This window comes from Lampetra fluviatilis, chromosome 37, assembly GCF_964198595.1.
Source record: "Lampetra fluviatilis chromosome 37, kcLamFluv1.1, whole genome shotgun sequence".
Classification (NCBI taxonomy): Eukaryota; Metazoa; Chordata; class Hyperoartia; order Petromyzontiformes; family Petromyzontidae; genus Lampetra; species Lampetra fluviatilis.
In genome coordinates, this window is record NC_136311.1 from 6,622,901 (window position 1) to 6,628,900 (window position 6,000).

The following is a 6,000-nucleotide window of genomic DNA, read 5'->3' on the forward strand; positions in this document are numbered from 1 at the left end:
CCGTCCTCAGGTGAAAACCAGGTCTGTCGAGGCGACAGCGTCTTCAGACGGCTGCTTGCGTTGTGGCCGAAACGTCGTGAGAATTATGTTATTATGTTTTATTTTTATTATTTTTTTACTTCCCTTCTACGTGACTTTACCGAAAGAACCTAGAAGATGAATGCCTGCAGTAACGAAAGCTTTAAATCGAAAAGTAATAAAAGTTAAAAAGAGGGCAACTCAAGGCCTGGTATTCTATTCAGCTATGGCAGCGACAACCTTCGAGCCCGCACCTACGATTAGCACGGTTGGCTACTTACAGAGCAACAAAGAAGTAAATATGATTGTTTATAAAATGAAAAACTACATGTAACGTAAGTTCGATTTGAACCCACGACCTCTTGACTGTCGCCTTGTGGCGAGCGCTGAGTATTGCACCAAGCGCTTATTGTGAGCCCCGTGGTGTCTTAGGGGCCGTCCATAAATGACGTCACGCGATTTTGGACGATTTCTGACCCCCACCCCTCGTCACACGGCGTCACAAAAGTCAGACCCCACCCTCAAATATGACGTCATAAAGCTCTGCCCCCCCCCAAACCATTTTTTCATTTTGAAAATAAAACATGCTTCAAATCGCTTTAAACTATTGTCATTGTAGTGCGTATTTAATGTGGCGCTGCACTCTGATGTTGTAGGATAAAACATGTATTAAAACGTCTATTTAATTAAGTAGATCGTGTTGTCTATAGTTATTTAAAGTTGTGCATTTTGATGTGACGTCACATTTCTCACCCCCCCCTCGTCACACATCGTCACAAATGTCTGACCCCCCCCCCCTAGGTGCGTGACGTAATTTATGGACGGCCCCTTACCACAGTACAGGATTACTGTAATATTTAAATGATGAACTTACCACATTTCATATGTGGAGACTTATACATGGCATGGCGTGTGATATTGTACTGACGTATCTGTGTATGTATTGCATGTTAAAGCTTTCATATAGTGAGTAACTCTGAAACTAATATTCCTCTCAGTAATCATGGAATCGTTGATGGATTAAAAACATTTTTATTTTACGTAATTACACGTCTTGCAACAAATGACTATGTAAATATAATTAAATTATATTTTAATAACGGAGGTTGGATTTGAACTCACGACCTTTTGGCTGCCGCCACCTTGTGGCGCCGGTTGAGTATTGCACTTATCAGAACCAGAGTATTTATATTGGAGGAATCCGATGAGCCATAAAGCTCTTTTTCACAGATGTCCAGTAGGGGCGGGTAAGAACGTTACAGCAACAAACACAATACACAAACACGATAGGAGTGCAAAGCGCAGGAGAGGTAAACAAATCACCCAAACACGTGCAAATACACCACGACACCATCCCCATCCTACTAGGCTAAGCCCACTGAGGTGTTCACTTATTGTTCAAAAGCGACCTGGCCACAAATGATAGCTCAACAAAGCGGCCTTATCATGTGGAAATGTATTGCAGCCACATACTCTGAGCAAAGGATTTCTGTAAATTTGAAATGATTAACTTAGATTTCACATGCGGAGACTTATACATGACGTAACATGTTATACTGTACGTGTGTGTATGTTTTGCACATGAAAGCTTTGGCAGAGGGAGTAACCTTGAAACGAATATTGCTCTCAGTAATCATGAAACCGTTGATGCATTAAAACATTTTTTTTTAAATACAATAACGCATTCAGTGTCAATACTTTTAAAATTTTTTTACGTATGCAACCACGCTGATAAGAATTGCATCAAATGACAAACTTAATTTAAAAAATATGATTAATAAATACAAACATTATCGCGGATCTTTGAACCCGTGACCTCTTAACTGCTGCCGCCCCCTTGTGGCGAGGGTTGTAATATTAATATAATTAATTATTATTTAATTGCAAGTTACGAATTTGGTGGCTCCCGTAACAGGCGGGAAGCCCCATAATTACAAGGCAAAGGGCTAAGCCTGGGCTAGTTAGAAATAACCGGCTATATAACTGCTACCTTTCCCGCGGCCCGATGCTGCATACAATTATTATTATTATATAACACATCTAGTTTAAATACTTTTAGAATTTATATATTTAATGTTATCATGCTGTTAAACACTGCAACAAACCACTAAGTAAATCACATTGTTTAAGTGAAAAAATAATAAGTTATAACGGAGGTGGGATTTGAACCCACGACCTCATGACTGCCGCCTTGTGGCGAGGACTGAGTATTGCACCCAGCGCTTATTGTGAGCCCCGTAGTGTCTTCACCACAATACAGGATGACTGTAATATTTAAATTAACTTACATTACATTTAATTTGTGGAGACTTATAGATGACATAACATGTGATACTGCACTGTAACGTATCTATGTTTGATAAGAGGGTTTTCCCTTTGTTTCTGGCAACAAAACAGGTGTGAAGATGTTAAAACACCAAACTGAAACCTTTTACAAGGAATCATCATGTCTGCATTAACCACAATGCTTGTGGTCGGAATGCAATTAAAAAACATACTCTGATAATATATGTTAGACCAGAGGACGCCAAATACCGTTTGAGGCGAGGCTCAAAAGAAAGCTGTCTCTGGTGTGGACCGATCAGTTTCAAGGACAATGCATATATTATCAAAGTATGTTTTTTGTTTGCATTCTGACCACAAACATTGTGGTTAATGCAGACATGATTCCTTGTAAAAGGTTTCAGTTTTGTGTTTTAACATCTTAACACCTATTTTGTTGACAAAAAAAGGGGAAAAACCTATTATCATATTTTGGTACTGGCAAAGGAGATCCCATGATGTATCTACATTGCCCCCTTAAACTCTCTGACAGCGATACGACTGCTCACGGGTTGGGAGTTGTCATAATTTTGAATGTTGTAGTTAATGTTTATATAACTTACTATAAACACAACAACAAATTTCAGTAATTTTCAATATGCCACCGGCCACGGATGTTATCCATGACCAGGATTAAAACTCGGGTTGCTGGAGTCATGGCGCAACGAATTAACCATTGTACCTCCGCTCTTCAACAGCCAATGAATCGCACGTTTAGTCTACTTTATATCGTTTTCACAACAATCCTTCACAATTCCACGCTCTTACTCAAGTATCCAGATGTTTCAGTAATGCGGAGCCACGTGTAATAACAACCCCAAGCCTCTGTTAGAATACAAAACTGCCTGGATGCTCTTAACGCATCCGTGCTTGGCTTTAGCCAGGTAAGAGCCCCCGAGAGACATGTCCCTGTCTCTTGCAGGAGAATGCCCTCGCTTGTGCAAAGCACTCATCTTTGCTCTTTCCTGTCGGCCAAGTCCCCCGGCTCCCTTCTCTTCCTCCGTGAACTGTCATTGTAGTAATGCTTTGATGTTGTCTGCCGGCGGCCAAGTCGCACTTGAGAAAAAGGGCTTCCTAGGTCTACGGGGATTTACTCGGGAAATACATTTCTCATTCTAAACCTTAGACGGACGACGAATTTACGGTGAAAACATTTGGCGGGGCGCCGCGGTGGCGAGATGTTATCTGCATCGCCTGGTATGCAGGAGGCCGTGGGTTCGATCCCGATCCCGACCCTGACGCCTGTGCACAGTATTTGGAGTTTGCATGTCCACCCTGACGCGTGCCATATATTCGGAATTTGCGTCTCTCTCTCTTCGTGGTGGCGTGGATTCCCCCCCCTCCCCCAGCTACTCCGGGGTTTTCCCTCCGCATTTAGAAACACTCGCTTCGAGTATTTGGCTACTATACATTTCCACAAGATAAGCCACTTCTTTGAGCTAGCATTTGTGGCCAGGTCGCTTCTGAAAACGAGCTACTATATAACTCAGTGGGACTTGCCTGGTAAAATAAATAACACTGGTCAGCACACTTTTTCTGGCATAAGGTATTCCAACGGTTTCAAGGTAATTTTGGGGTGCTGATTCCAAATCTGACAAACACACAGCACACAAAAGTACACACTCCACACAGAATAAAAAGTAACACATTAATAAATAAGCAGGCAACGTAACCTCCTACTGTCACATACACGCGACTTAAAAAAGACAGTATATAAAAAATAAACATAACTGTATCTGACAATTTATTTATTAATTAGTCCATTTAGGATTCAAGCTCAAGTTTACAGCCACGGCACGGGCTGTGGCATAAGGGATGTGAGGAGAGGGCATCTGGCACCGAGCACGCCGCCTCAAGCACAATGGCATGTTGTTAATAGTGGTGTGTGCCAACGCTAGTGCTAGAACACTGGTCACCACACTTTTTCTGGCATAAGGTATTCCAACGGTTTTAAGGTAATTTTGGGGTGCCGATTCCAAATCTGGCATCAGTTTTTGTCTATCACATCAGGTTTTTGAGATATCAAATATTGCATTTTCAATAGAAACTGCGGAAGAAAAATATTACATAAATGTGGATATCTAAATAAAATGATATTATAAACACACTATCCTAAAAATACAGCACCATATTTTAACACTAAAGCAGTCACTGACTCGCAACAACTTGCAATCACAAGTGACAGAGTTAATTTCGGGTAAAATCAATGAAATGGGGTATAAAATGAGATGTGATAGAGCAAATCTGAGATCAGATTTGGAATCAGCACCCTTAAATTAATCTGAAACAGCGGCAAAAGTCCAGGCCAGAAAAAAATTCTCTTTTGTTGTTGACCAGTGTATTAGTTAAAGCGTTAATTTGTTGTGCCCCGACACCGTTTGTAGATAACGCACAGCGATCCAGGCTCGCTGTGCGTGTTGTGCTTTAATGGGGTATCCTGGCGAAAGCTTACCCCACAAAATAGCACGGTGCAAAAACTCGGCTTTTCTTTATAGAGTACATAGTGCAAGTGGATCAAAAGGTGAACTATTAAGTTTAATGCGCGGTAGCTGCTATTAAAACATTTATTTCACGTGTAGTTTAAATGTTACATTGCAGCCAACAAGGGCACATCTTGAATTGCAAACGAGTTACCAACTTCGATTTAAAGCTTTCGTGACTGCAGGGATTCATCTTCTTGGTTCTTGAAAATGCTTTTCAGACGCTGTCATTCCGACAGACCTGTTCTTCACCTGAGGACGGCTGCTTGCGTTGTGGCCAAAATGTCGTGAGAATTATGTTATTTTTATTATTTTATGATTTCCCTTCTACGTGACTTTACCGAAAGAACCAAGAAGACGAGGTACCAACTATGTACAGGACGCCACGCTGTCCTCGTTGATTGTCTCTACCGATGAGGCACCGTGTGTGCCGAAGCTGGTCCAGAGTTTGCCTGTCTTGAACCATGCTGCTGAGACTATGCACTCTGAGAAGGCATTGTGCTTGACGAGACGTGTAAAACAATAGTTGCGTGTGTATATATATAAATATAAACTGTATTTTCTTTGATGCGGATAATATTCATTCATTCGTTCATCGCGCGCATGGTCAGCGAAGGAGCTGTCGCGCCAAGCGTGTTCAAAGTTCAAAGTTCATTAATTAGGTATAGCCCCTGTGAGCCATTCGGCTCTTGAATCGGGTGCAAACGCAACAAACAAAAACATGAACAAAAAAACATCTTAAAGTGACTATATGCAAACAGAAAATCCAAGAAAAGACAGCTAAATATTGCAGAAAAATCACCGTACACCAACCCTGTGCAAATATCCCAGTGGGATGCAAGTCAAACAACAACAACAACCACAAGACAACTTAGATTAAGGCCATCAGTCTAACTCTGTACTACAACAAACAAACATAGCCAAACCAAACAACTTTTCGAAAATCACCAAAATAAAGCCATAAAATCAATGAAACAGTTATCACAAGAACTGTGACCCCTCTCGCGACGGCGTTCCCACAAACTCCTCTTGGCTGCCAGACACGTGCGTCTCGAGTGATTTGTTTGATCCACGGATTACGGGGGCTGGGTCGCAGTCCTCACTTCGACCGTCGACCGCCATCTGAACCTCGGGATTGTCCGCAGGAGTTTGCGCATCGAGATCGAGGCTGGGTCGACGG